A 12,346-nucleotide genomic window follows, 5' to 3' on the forward strand; every position below is an offset into this window, starting at 1 on the left:
TTGCTTTTTGCTTTCACTTTCATTTTGCGATCGCGCGAACGGTGTGTAGAGAGCAGCAGCACTGATTGGTGAGTGACGATTATTTGCGCACCAATTCCTCTGACATCGTCTTATCACTCATTAGCTTACTATTCAAACGCGACAAGTGAAATCTCTCGCAGCAAGCTTAAACATATGAGAGGTTGAGTGCGCAAAGAATCGCTGACCGTTATGTAAGTACGTGTGTAAAAGCAGCAGGATTTACGCTGGTATTTTAGTTCTGCTCGGCCAAATAAGACAGGTCAGGGTGAAGAAGGGGCAGCCAAAAAAAGCTTACCACAAAACGGAAAAATTATGACAAATCAGACTATGAGGCAAAAAGAAAGCGCAGCTTTTTTGGTTTCATGGACAAAAGAATTTCTGTGGCTGGAATATGACAAGCTAAATAACAATGTTCTGCCAGGTGTGTTGTGAGTTTCATTTGATTTCTGAGTCGATAAGCGCCTTTGTTACTGGGACCAGTAATTTTAAGAAAGACCCCATCAGGACCCATGAGAAATGCAAGAAATGCATTATTGCCCAGTCTGCAGTATCTTTCCCAGAACAAACAGCAATTGCAAAAAAACATACTAAAAGTAAACCAAGCACAACAAGAACTCCTGAAAAAGCTGTTTAGAACAGCGTGCTATATTGCAAAGAGTGAACTACCATTGGCAAAATTTAGCAGCCTTTGCAAACATCAAAAAGCAAATGGCCTAGATCTTGGTTCCACTTACTTCTTACCCGTGACTTCAGTGGAAATTTCAGATTCAGGATCTGACACAGACAGATTCATGTTCTACACAGTTCTTACAAGTTCATAGAAATTTCTGTTCAATTTGAACCAAGTATTTGAGTTGATGGTTGTAATTTTTATACAGTTGTTGTGATTTGTATTTTAACAAATTTTTTTGATTATTTTTTGTTTCCGTTACAATATTATACTTTAGTGTATAATATTGTAACGGAAACAAAACATTAAAAAATTGCTTTCTTTTTTATTCGGGCTACTTAAATTTATTTTGGGCTACCAAAAACAGAAGAATGCCTGCCCGAAGGGCTACCAGAGATTTTGAAATTTTGCGAGCCTTGTAAATATAGATATATTTTAATGCAATTTTCCTTAGTGCAATAAAAGGAAACTAAACTTTAATGTTACAGTCTTCTTACCCTGTTCTAATGCCTTTTTCTACTGTAAGGACATTCAAAATTTAACTATCATTGCAGATACTGCTCTGACTGGCAATCATCTTTAAATTTAGGGGGATTTTTGGAGTCTTTTACTCACTACCACAGACAGTATGGAAGATGGACATTGTGTCGTGGTCTGGAAAGTGACAGGAATTTATAGTTCTTTTTCTAATTTCGCTTAGTGTTTAACTATAGGAATCGCCTTGGCTTGACCAACTACGGAAGCTCCAGTGACACCATGTCTGTCCATGACTGACGATGTCACGCTGTGCTCAGGGCTCCACCTTCTTATTCCAACATGCTGAACCGGCTCGCGCTGCTACTAGCTTGGATTTGACGGCAGCTAGTGCTAGTTATGAACGGGCTAATGTGTTATGACAGGCCGGGTGTAGCTTAGTATGACCCCTTTCTGTTAACCATGGCTATGGCTCTTATCTCCACCAAAGAAATATGAAATATGGTATCTAACCAGATTCTTACTCTGGATGGCATTACCTTGGCCTCCAGTAACACTGTGAGGAACCTTGGAGTCATTTTTGACCAGGATATGTCCTTCAACGCACATATTAAACAAATATGTAAGACTGCGTTCTTCCATTTGCGCAACATCTCTAAAATTAGAAATATCCTGTCTCAGAGTGACGCTGAAAAACTAGTTCATGCATTTATTACTTCCAGGCTGGACTACTGCAATTCATTATTATCAGGATGTCCAAAAAACTCACTGAAAAGCCTTCAGTTAATCCAAAATGCTGCAGCAAGAGTACTGACAGGGACTAGAAAGAGAGAGCATATTTCTCCTGTTTTGTCTTCCCTTCATTGGCTTCCTGTTAAATCCAGAATTGAATTCAAAATCCTGCTCCTCACATACAAGGTCTTAAATAATCAGGCCCCATCCTATCTTAATGACCTTGTAGTACCATATTACCCTATTAGAGCACTTCGCTCCCACTCTGCAGGCCTACTTGTTGTTCCTAGAGTATTTAAAAGTAGAATGGGAGGCAGAGCCTTCAGTTTTCAGGCCCCTCTTCTGTGGAACCAGCTTCCAGTTTGGATTCGGGAGACAGACACTATCTCTACTTTTAAGATTAGGCTTAAAACTTTCCTTTTTGCTAAAGCATATAGTTAGGGCTGGACCAGGTGACCCTGAATCCTCCCTTAGTTATGCTGCAATAGATGTAGGCTGCCGGGGGATTCCCATGATGCATTGAGTTTTTCCTTTCCAGTCAGCTTTCTCACTCACTATGTGTTAATAGACCTCTCTGTATTGAATCATATCTGTTATTAACCTCTGTCTCTCTTCCACAGCATGTCTTTTATCCTGTCTTCCTTCTCTCACCCCAACCGGTCGCAGCAGATGGCCGCCCCTCCCTGAGCCTGGTTCTGCCGGAGGTTTCTTCCTGTTAAAAGGGAGTTTTTCCTTCCCACTGTCGCCAAAGTGCTTGCTCATAGGGGGTCATATGATTGTTGGGCTTTTCTCTGTATCTATGAAGCGCCTTGAGGCGACATTTGTTGTGATTTGGCGCTATATAAATAAAATTGAATTGAATTGAATCAAAGGGCCAGAATCAAAGGCTAAAGAGGTTGTATGCGATTCCCCGCATCATGCAGTGCCACCATCTCGGGCAGGGACCCTCATCTGATATTTATCATTTGTATGTGGAAAGGAGGTTGAGAGTAACAGTGAAGAACAGTCAGGATCACTGCCTGCAAGCTGCTACTGCAACAAGTGATATCCAGGAAGAGTCTCTGCTCATGCCCCCCATCATTTGAGGGCCTCCTCGATCAAAACATGGGCGAGTCTGTTGTCGACGGCATGGAGTTGATGCTCCAACCTCCTCAAACTAGAGGACATGAAGGACTTCACCTTCAACGCCCAGGAGTCAATAATCTCATCCTTCGTCCTCCAGGGGAGCAGTCCAAGGTTGTGGGCGTGTAATGGGCTGCACTCAGGTAAGAGAGCCTTATGGCTAAACCTGTCAGGCTTGAGTGATGCTGAAGTCATGGAAGTAGCCCATGACCCAACCAAAGGTCTCTTTGGCCTTTGTGCATTTTTATAGGTTGGATGTTGCACAGTCATCTCTGGGTCAGGCAGTGCTGGAATCTAATGCATCAGGGTCCAACCTTAGATCTTGAGCAGTGCTGGAGCTTAGCTGGATTGGGCTGCATTCCCCGCAGTGAAAACACCAAGCAAAGTTACCAAAAAGAAAGGGAAAAAAAAAAAGGGGGGGGGGGGGGTTACTCAACATAAACTCTGGCTCCTTGAAAACAGAGTGATTCGTTTCACCAACACTTCCCTCCTTGCTTGGGCACAAAGATCTGCTTACAATAAGTAACAAAGGGCTGGTCGGCCATGTTTGAATAAGGAGGCGGATCTCTGAGCATGGCTCAACAAGGTCTGTTATGGACAGACGTGGTGTCATTGGAGCTTCCGTAGTTGATCACAACAAGGTGATTCCCATAGTGAAACATCTCACTCTGTTTTTCCAAGAACCAAGGATTACGTTGGGCAACCCAATGTTGCGTTAAATCATCAATGTAGGTACACTGTAAAGTACATAAACATCACGTTAACACCAATTAATCAACATAGTTTCCTCCTTCACATTTCCTGATACCATTTTTCAAATTGTTTAAAAAAAAAGATTGACACAAAGAGCGAAACCCTTAATAGCAGCTAGTGTTTTGGCAATAAAACTGCAGTGCAGCCATACCGCACACAAGCATAAATCCTGCCAACAGCACTGGGTACTTGCATAGGCCTGTACATAGAGTGAAGAGAAGTATGAATTAAGCTTAAACTCAATGCAAAGGTCTCATAAACCTGCACTGTTTTTAACATCACCAGGGGGCGGTACCCGTGGTTGCAAAAAGACTTCTGGTCCTGCGCAAGTCTATATGAAAACTTTTGTGCTCAGTTTAGAGCCTCAGTCACTCATTTTGAGTCATACTGAATAAAAAAAAATAATCATTTCATTTCGTGAAGTATGTTCATACTAGGTTTCGAAAAAGAGGATTATCCATTATAATTATATCTCAATCACACAGGCAGGGCACCAATATGCAAAGCACTACAGCTCAAGACAGAATTACCTTGCTTAAATAAATGTCAGTTCATCCAACCACCACCAGATAACATTTTAAAACAATGATTGAGTTCTGATGCATGTCCATATTTTAATGTCTAACCATGGGACATAAAAATTCACTGCCGTAAATGGGCAAATTTGGAACTTAAAGAGATCTAAACAACAAGGTGACTGTCACAAACTACAATATCCCTGTGAACAACTGAAGGGAATAGAGAGATTCTTTTGGATTGCACGATATTAGTAACATAGCCATGTAGATTGAATTGAAAGAACAACTCACATCGTACAGACTAATAAAATGAAATTCCTAATTTCTTTTCTGTAATGATTCATGGAGAACATGTATTACTTTGAAGTATGTATGGTTTTACTCGAGGCCTTCTCAGGCTGCAGGTGTGTGTTCATCATATCACATAGCTATACTCTTGCAATGCTTTCAGATGGCCAGTACGTGACATAAAAAACAAGCCATGTCTCATCCCAGTGGTAACATAAGATGCTCCCCTTCTTGTGTCATGCAGTTTTTTTCCCATCATTTTGGGGCTTTTGTTGGAAACAACAGGAAATCTCAAATTATCTCTGAACACCTGGGAATGACTTCTATCCAAAACTTAAAGGGCTTGGCATTGTTCAGGGTTACTGGTGCAAGCAACGGAAAGTGCACTTCAGGTGCCAAAAAAACTGTTCTTGCTGAGACGAGAATGAAACCTTTAATGGGTTGACTGCATTTGTAAGCTGGTAGCATAGATGTGACAGTTTCTCTAGTACAGCATGAGCAATTTGCAGATATCAACCAGAAACTTTTGTGTTTGTTTTCTTTGAAGCTAAGAAATTCTAGAGCATCTCTCTTTGCACATAATCTGACTAAGCTGTGTGCTAGGAAAAGAAGAAATCTTTAGAGCCGTGTGTAGTTCATTTAAGTTAAATCAGAGGGTGCACCCTTGGCTTAAGACGTCAGGTATGCCCACTTTGATGTTGTCACTATATCAGGTTGCTCTGACAGGAAAAAAAAGAAAGAAAAGATACAATATGGGCTTTGATACCATATAGCCAACATCTGCCTTTCAACTTCGTGCCCAAACACAAAATTGGGAACTATAAAATGCCATTTTAAATGTCATGTGCTGCCTTGAACTGTATTTATTTGTTTATTTCGAGTGTCAACGACTCCCCTTTTCAGAGGTAATTTGACTTTGTTGCAGTCTTCTAAATGCCTTGACATTTAGGAAGTGAATCTTTTTATGGAAACAGGTGAGGCAGACAAATCCTGCAGATAGTTTAGTTTTCAGTTGTACCCTGTGAGCATGCATAACTCTTGTGGTCACTAAAGTGACATTGGGGAGCGACCTTCACCTTTTGACTAAATACAGTCACCAGGAGCACTCACATACCACTTTTGGATGACATCTGATGCCACAAACAAGCAATTTTAGCTTAAAGAGGAGTAACCAAGGGGTACATAGCCAAAATTTATGTATGTAACTTAAGTACCGTCATGTCTTTAAAATATGATCTTAAAAGTTTGAGAAATTACGTAAACAATTAAGTTACAAACTGAAAATGTCAGATCATTACAGTTTCCACTTATAGGTAGGGTCTGCTGGTTCAATTTCAATACTCGTCCAGTACTGTAAACCTTTAAATAAGAGCTTAGACTACATAGCATGTTGAATTATTAAAAGCCGTACGGCAACTGGCTCTAAAGCCAGCGTCTTTCTAGCATTTGACATTTTTTTACAACTACACAAAGGTTTTGTTTTGTTTGTTTTGTTTTTTTTTTGTTTTTTTTTGGGGGGGGGGGGGGGCGGTGCCTGCTTGTTATGTTAAGCACCTCACTGAGATGGACTTTCATATCACTCCTCCTTTCATGATTTGCGAAGTGATAGCTTTTGCCTGGGGTGATAATGTGAGTAGCACGCTGAAATATTCAACAAGGTATTATGTGCCTGGTTGAGGTAATTCTGCAGCCAGATAGGCTTAAAGAGATTGGATTGTTCAAGCAATGAGCTTGGAGAAAGATTCCAGTAGTAAGGCCGCATGTGGAGCAAGCGACAGTGAGAGGAAAAGCTCTGCCTCTCCGCTTAACTGTCCACATACACACTAATGTGGGGCCGCCTTTCCAGACTCAGCATGTCGGGCCAATGGAGGGCTGTTTTACTGGACCGAAGTCTATTGTGAACCTAATCTCTAGAAGCGCTGACAAGCTCTGTGTTCTGTATTATCTTTAGCAGTCCGGGATCCAACCAAAGCATGAAATCTGGCGCTCTTTCCATCTACATATCCAGTTAGATCAACAATCAGCTAGCAGCCGCGCATGTCAAGGCTTATCCACGCATGCCAAAACAAAACTGAATGAACCACATACATGAATTATAGCTCTCTAATTATTATTATTTTGTGCACAATATGAGTAAAAACTGACAGGACACCTTAAAATACTTTTCCATATCAACACTGTTATCTTCACATATTTTTGGAGAATAGGAATGCATATTTTTTTATATTGAGTGATAAAAAAAAGGAACGGCTACAACAACTCCACAATGGAAAATCCCTTTTTTCCTACATGTGGTTTGTTCTCAAAGAAGAAAGTAGGGAGTAGAGAGATCTACTGCCTCTGGATAAAACCACGTAGATGTGGGATAGAAAGTTGCTGGGTTAATTTGATGGGGGAAAAAAATAAATTATGTGTCAAAGGATGCATAAAAGCCATTCTTTGGTTGATTGCCACTGCCACAATGAACTATTATTATCATCCCACACTGGCACAGTAGCTGAGGAAACTTCACAAGCAAAGAGAAAAAAAAAAAAAAAATCAAAATCTGAACATCAATCACACTTTTGAAGACTCTACATCTAGTGAAAGCGTTTTAAACATAACGTAAACACTAACAGTCAATCATAACTTTGACTTTGTAAACTAAAAATTATCAAATGTTATGAATACACCAATATTATACTAAATGTTAGTAAGGGAGTAAATATGACAAAAAATGCACACCGCTATTCAGTAAAAACTTTTCCTCAAGAGTGCTTGACTGAATTATACATAACGGATGCTGACCTTCTCTTGACTGGCTATGTGAAGACGTTCATACCTCAGCACTTTATTTGAATACAGGCATGCAGACATAAGGAAAAATAACCATTTTGGTTCCACGTGGGCTACAAGGCAGCGAATGGAAACATTTTCCCCGTCTTAAAATGGAGTGTGATTGTGTGTGTGTGCAAGTGTGCATGTGTGGGGCTGCTTTTTGATCGTAGTAGAAAAAAGCAAATCTGACATGCAACATAGGGGTTAAGGATTACACCTTGATGTTGGGCCAGAATTAAGGGGTGAAAAAAATACAAGGAGTAGAGGCTCGCCAAAGGGCACTAAACTATTCAGCTGTTGTCAGGATCCATTAAAAAAAAGTCACCATGAAGACTGGCTCAAACAATGACACCAACACACAAACGATCCTTTGAGAGCCTGGCTGTGCTTCGTCTACTTCAGAGTCTGGTTTTTCCTAATGAAAAACAACCACGAAACAGATAGTTATGAAAATGCATTATAAATCCGCACTGCAAATTGTGATAAACAGTGGGAAGCATGACAAATGAAAATGGCGCCCAACTGGCTGTAGGTTGGACCGGCTAAAACCTCTCTCCGTGTGCCTGAAGCAGTGTCACTGCTTAGAGCAAAGAAAAAAAAACTGCAACAAATAAACAAACAGAAGGAGACTGACTCTACAAACCAAAATCGTACTGTTGTTTCAAATCTACAGTAAACCTCCTTCAATGGTTGTCAGCTGTGTGGCAGTGTGTGACTAGTGCAGTAATGTGAACCACGAGGGGAGTAACCTAGAGAGCCCTCCTTTATGTGTGTGTGTTTGTCTTTGAGAGTGAATGTGTGTGTTATTAGTTGCCATATGCATTTCCACTGTTGAAATAAACTTGCACTATTGTCACATTGGTGATGCATGCAGATAACCTTTCTAAGCAGTGTGACAAAAAACAAGAGACTTGAAACATGGCTCCTAGCATCTTTGTATGAGACTTGACCTTTAGTGGATATCCATCATAACAAAATGAATGACTGCTTCTGCAGTCTTTTATCTTTCCCTGCGTTGGTTTTACCAAGACTTAAACAGACACAAGGGAACTACAATAACAACAACAACAAAAAACAAAACAAAAAAACTATTCCCCTTGGAATGATTTTCACCAAACTTGGATTTTAGGGGCATTTAGTTCAAGTTATTAAGTATGCCAAGGATTGAGCAAAGGCCTTTATGTTGCATGAGATAATCTTTACTCTTGGGAATTTCAACACAAATGTGAATGAAATGCACATGGTTGTAGGTTCCCTTTCCCCCCTTAACTGCTTATCCAATTCAGGGTCATAGGGAGGCTGGAGCCTATCCCAGCTGTCATAGTGCTAAAGGCAAGATACACGCAACATGGTGACTTTTAAAGAAGAGCCAGTAAGAACCCAATGACAATGGACAAGGAATCAGCAAAGATATGTGATATTTTATCAAAACAAGAACACCAAATATCAGTATTTTACAAAATAAATTATAGTACTCTTGGAATACCATGAACAAGAGCACTCATCTCACACACCACTAATGTTAATGTTAGCCGAGCAAACTTAGCTCAACTGTAAATCCAACACTGGACACACTCTGCTTTGGTGATTTATCATATTTAATTGTTGTATAAGAAACAGACTGCATTTATTTGAGAACTAGGCTCCATACAATCACAGATGGCAACATTTATGGCAGATAAAGTGACAGTGTTGTTTATGCTTGACAGTTTCATTTTGCACCATAATAACTTAAGTGAGATAACTTTATCTTACTGGATAAAACAGATGGTGACAAAGCTTAATTTTAAGGACATAATTAATAAAGTAACATAAAGACTTGTTTACCAAAAAAGTTGGGTTACTATGTAAAATGTCTTTGTATTAACCTTTGATATGTTGTTGCTGGGGTATTTTCATTCAAAGAAAGTGAAGATTTAGGTAATAATAAATATTTGCATTCTATTTTTTCCTATACTTTTACACAGCCAATCTAATTTTTTGCTAGGGTGGTTCCTACTTCTGCACTAATAAAAATAACATTAAAGTTGCCCGGCAAAACGAACAGTCTACAAAGACGAAGACAATTAAAAAGAAAAAGGTCATTGCCCTGGAAGAAGCTAAATGCTGTGAAATAAGTAACGTATTCACACAAGAGGCCAATATCATACTCACTTGTCAACACGCACACCACAACGGACACAACATATGGGTATTTGTTGTTACAATATTTAATGGTCCACTCACAGTAAATGAGCAGTTGGTGACCTTGCTGCAGAATTGCATTGTGAAGTTGTTGCTTTGGTTTGCTTGTCACCTCAAGTTCCTTGAGCAATAGCGCAGGTGTCCACCATCAAATTACATTCATTCATGGCTTCGGCACAAATCGAATTCTGCTATTATTAAAATCTAAGATGGTTCGTGATGCAGCTGATATCAAAGTGAGGGAAAAGTCGATTACTGTGGTAAGGAATCTAACAGTTTAGATGAACAAAGGCATCATCTAAGGTAACTGCCAATTTTAGTGCATTTAGCTTGACTTGTGAGTGACTGGCTATTAGTAAAGATAATCATGTCAACATTTAGCTAACCCTACATTTTGCTTCTGAATTGATGTCCCCAGGCAAAACATTCAGGTTGCCTGCCATGTGAGAAAACTGCTCTGGTAAGTTTTAAGTCTACATAGCCGTAGCCAGTGATGGTGCTAGTGAATTGCAGCTACTCCCACAAGTCATCTGTGGGGGTACTTGTCCATCCATTTTAACCACTTGTGCAATTCAGAGTTGGGGGGGAGAGCTGGAGCCGATGCCAGCTGTCATAGGTTGAGAAGTGGGGTAGACCACGTACAGGTTACCAGTCCATCACAGGGCTAACACAGAGAGACAGGCAATTTAGAAACTCCCATTAACCTAATGTCCATGTTTTGGACTGTGTGGACACAGGTACTTTCAAAAGCAAGCTATGACAATTAAGAACAATTAAAAATAGTATATATATACACACATAAAAGCAAATGTGTTTTTCTTTTTTTTCACTTTTCTATTCATCTGCTTCACAGACTCTCTAAAATCCTCATCATTTCTTAGTGCAGCCACTCATTGCTGTTTCACATTAGAATCACTCATTTCTCTTTTTACTAATGTGCGGCACATCCCAGCTTGAGTATTTCGACCTTGGCAAAGTTGGCACAAAAGCTTCATTTTAAAGATTCTGGGAATCCAGAGTTTCCCGCCTTCAACTCTAAAACCCTTTGTCTGCTTACATTTACACCTACACGGTTTCACCCCCACCTCTGTGGGTCTGCACTCACTGGTTTCCCTCTCCTTTTTTCATTTTGTGTACAAAGACAGACAGACAGACAGACAAGCAAACACATGTAGCTTATATATTCTCATGCACTTCTTAAGTGTTTATACTTGATGCTTGTGTCTGTTATGCTTGTATAGTATTGGCTACAGATTTCCTTTTTAATAACAAAGTAATCACTTCATGATGTGATTTCTTTGGAAATAGAAACCTAGAGCTTATATATTTGATGGCTGCCAATTTTTTATTTTTTATTTTGTTATCTTAATTATAAATTATATCCAGAGTCATTTGTTTGACTGACATTGTGATTTTATGAGACTGTTGTGAATATGGTGGTTTTCCCCTATGAATTAATGCTACTGATAAAGAAGACAAATATAAGCCGTTAAAAACTAATACAAAGAATTGTTTTTGATAAGAACAATTTAAAGTGTTTTTGTAACACCTAAAGATACACTTTGCAGTAGAGGCACATTTGTAACAGTACCTGAGTATTCCTTCTACTACTGTCCATATGATACCCTAAAGAGCAAGCACTCAGTTTGTAACCAGTAAAAAGCCTTCAAAGACAGCAGTTTGGTGAGGTTCGCATGAACAAGGTGGCCTGGAAATGAATCAAATTCCCGGTCTGAATTACTGTTTCAGACTACCCCTGCCACAAAGATAGGTTGTTCTTGCACGGTGCAAAACGATGACAACGTAGAATCACGGTTACCGTTAAAAAAAGAAACGATCCTCGTTAAAATGCAAAATAGAAGTCATTAAATATGGCGTAGTTTGAACGTAGCTAGTTCAACCTGAGGGTAAAAGGTAAGCCAATCTAATAGGAGCAGAGTTTGGATCTCCGCCCCTGGGCGACCTCGCATTCCAAAGATTCCCACACTCTAAGCTCACCTGCCTTTTCCTGCACTACTTAGCAACACGTTTTCAAGGGCATTGCCACACTAAAGTGAGTTTTTCTACAAGAGGAAAACTAACCCCGGAGCAGTTTCCGTGCATTTACATTAGCCGACCAAGTTTTCACCCCAACGGTTAGGCATGGCATCAAAAACAGTGCGTGAAGGTCCCTCAAAGGTGTGCGTTGTTTGCGATGATTTGGTCACAAGAAACAGATTAGGGTAGTATTAGATTCTTCCCCGCTGAGAGGAAGCCAAAAGAAGCTTGTCTTATGCCGCATGCACAGACTGGGAAAAAAAGCAACCACTCTCTTTTCACTTTCCGACTTCAAGAAAGCAGCCCATACCCTCCTGCATGCTCTGCGCACAGATGCTTTCCTTTCTCCCTGCATTTTCGCTCCAATTATTTAGCAGTTTGCAAAGAAAAGAAAAGAGAAACATTTCCATACCTTGGGAGGATTGTAGTTGCGCTGGCTGAGCTGCGGCTTGGATCTACATTGGAACGTGTAACTTCATCTGTAAAGTCCTGCCTTTTAGTCCCATGCATGTGGAAGAATGAAACTCGCGTCCACACTCGAGTGAAGAAGACGACCCCTCGGCTGCTCCTCGCCTCCAACAGCAGTCCCAGGCAATGCGAGCGTGCATGACGTCAGCGGGAATGTGGGAAACCGATGTGCACTCCTGATTGGTTGCAAAGCGAATACGGGGGCGTTCCCGAAGAGGTACGCGTTGTTAAATTAACCAATGACTGAGAAGATGATAGTTAC

General features: G+C 40.2%; 1 protein-coding gene across 5 annotated transcripts in view; it reads right to left on the reverse strand.

Annotated features, from left to right (window-relative positions):
* The window catches only part of pkp4 (plakophilin 4), a 95,994-nt gene extending 83,795 nt beyond the window's left edge, over window positions 1-12,199 (reverse strand). For all 5 annotated transcript variants that reach the window (XM_087830187.1, XM_087830190.1, XM_087830188.1 and 2 more), the window contains exon 1: window positions 12,029-12,199. The gene's annotated coding sequence lies outside the window, so the exon portion shown is untranslated. The remainder of the gene's footprint in view (window positions 1-12,028) is intronic.
* Window positions 12,200-12,346: the final 147 nt, after the last annotated feature.

The sequence above is a fragment of the Neolamprologus brichardi genome, chromosome 16, assembly GCF_056152115.1.
Source record: "Neolamprologus brichardi isolate AB-2024 chromosome 16, ASM5615211v1, whole genome shotgun sequence".
NCBI lineage: Eukaryota > Metazoa > Chordata > Actinopteri > Cichliformes > Cichlidae > Neolamprologus > Neolamprologus brichardi.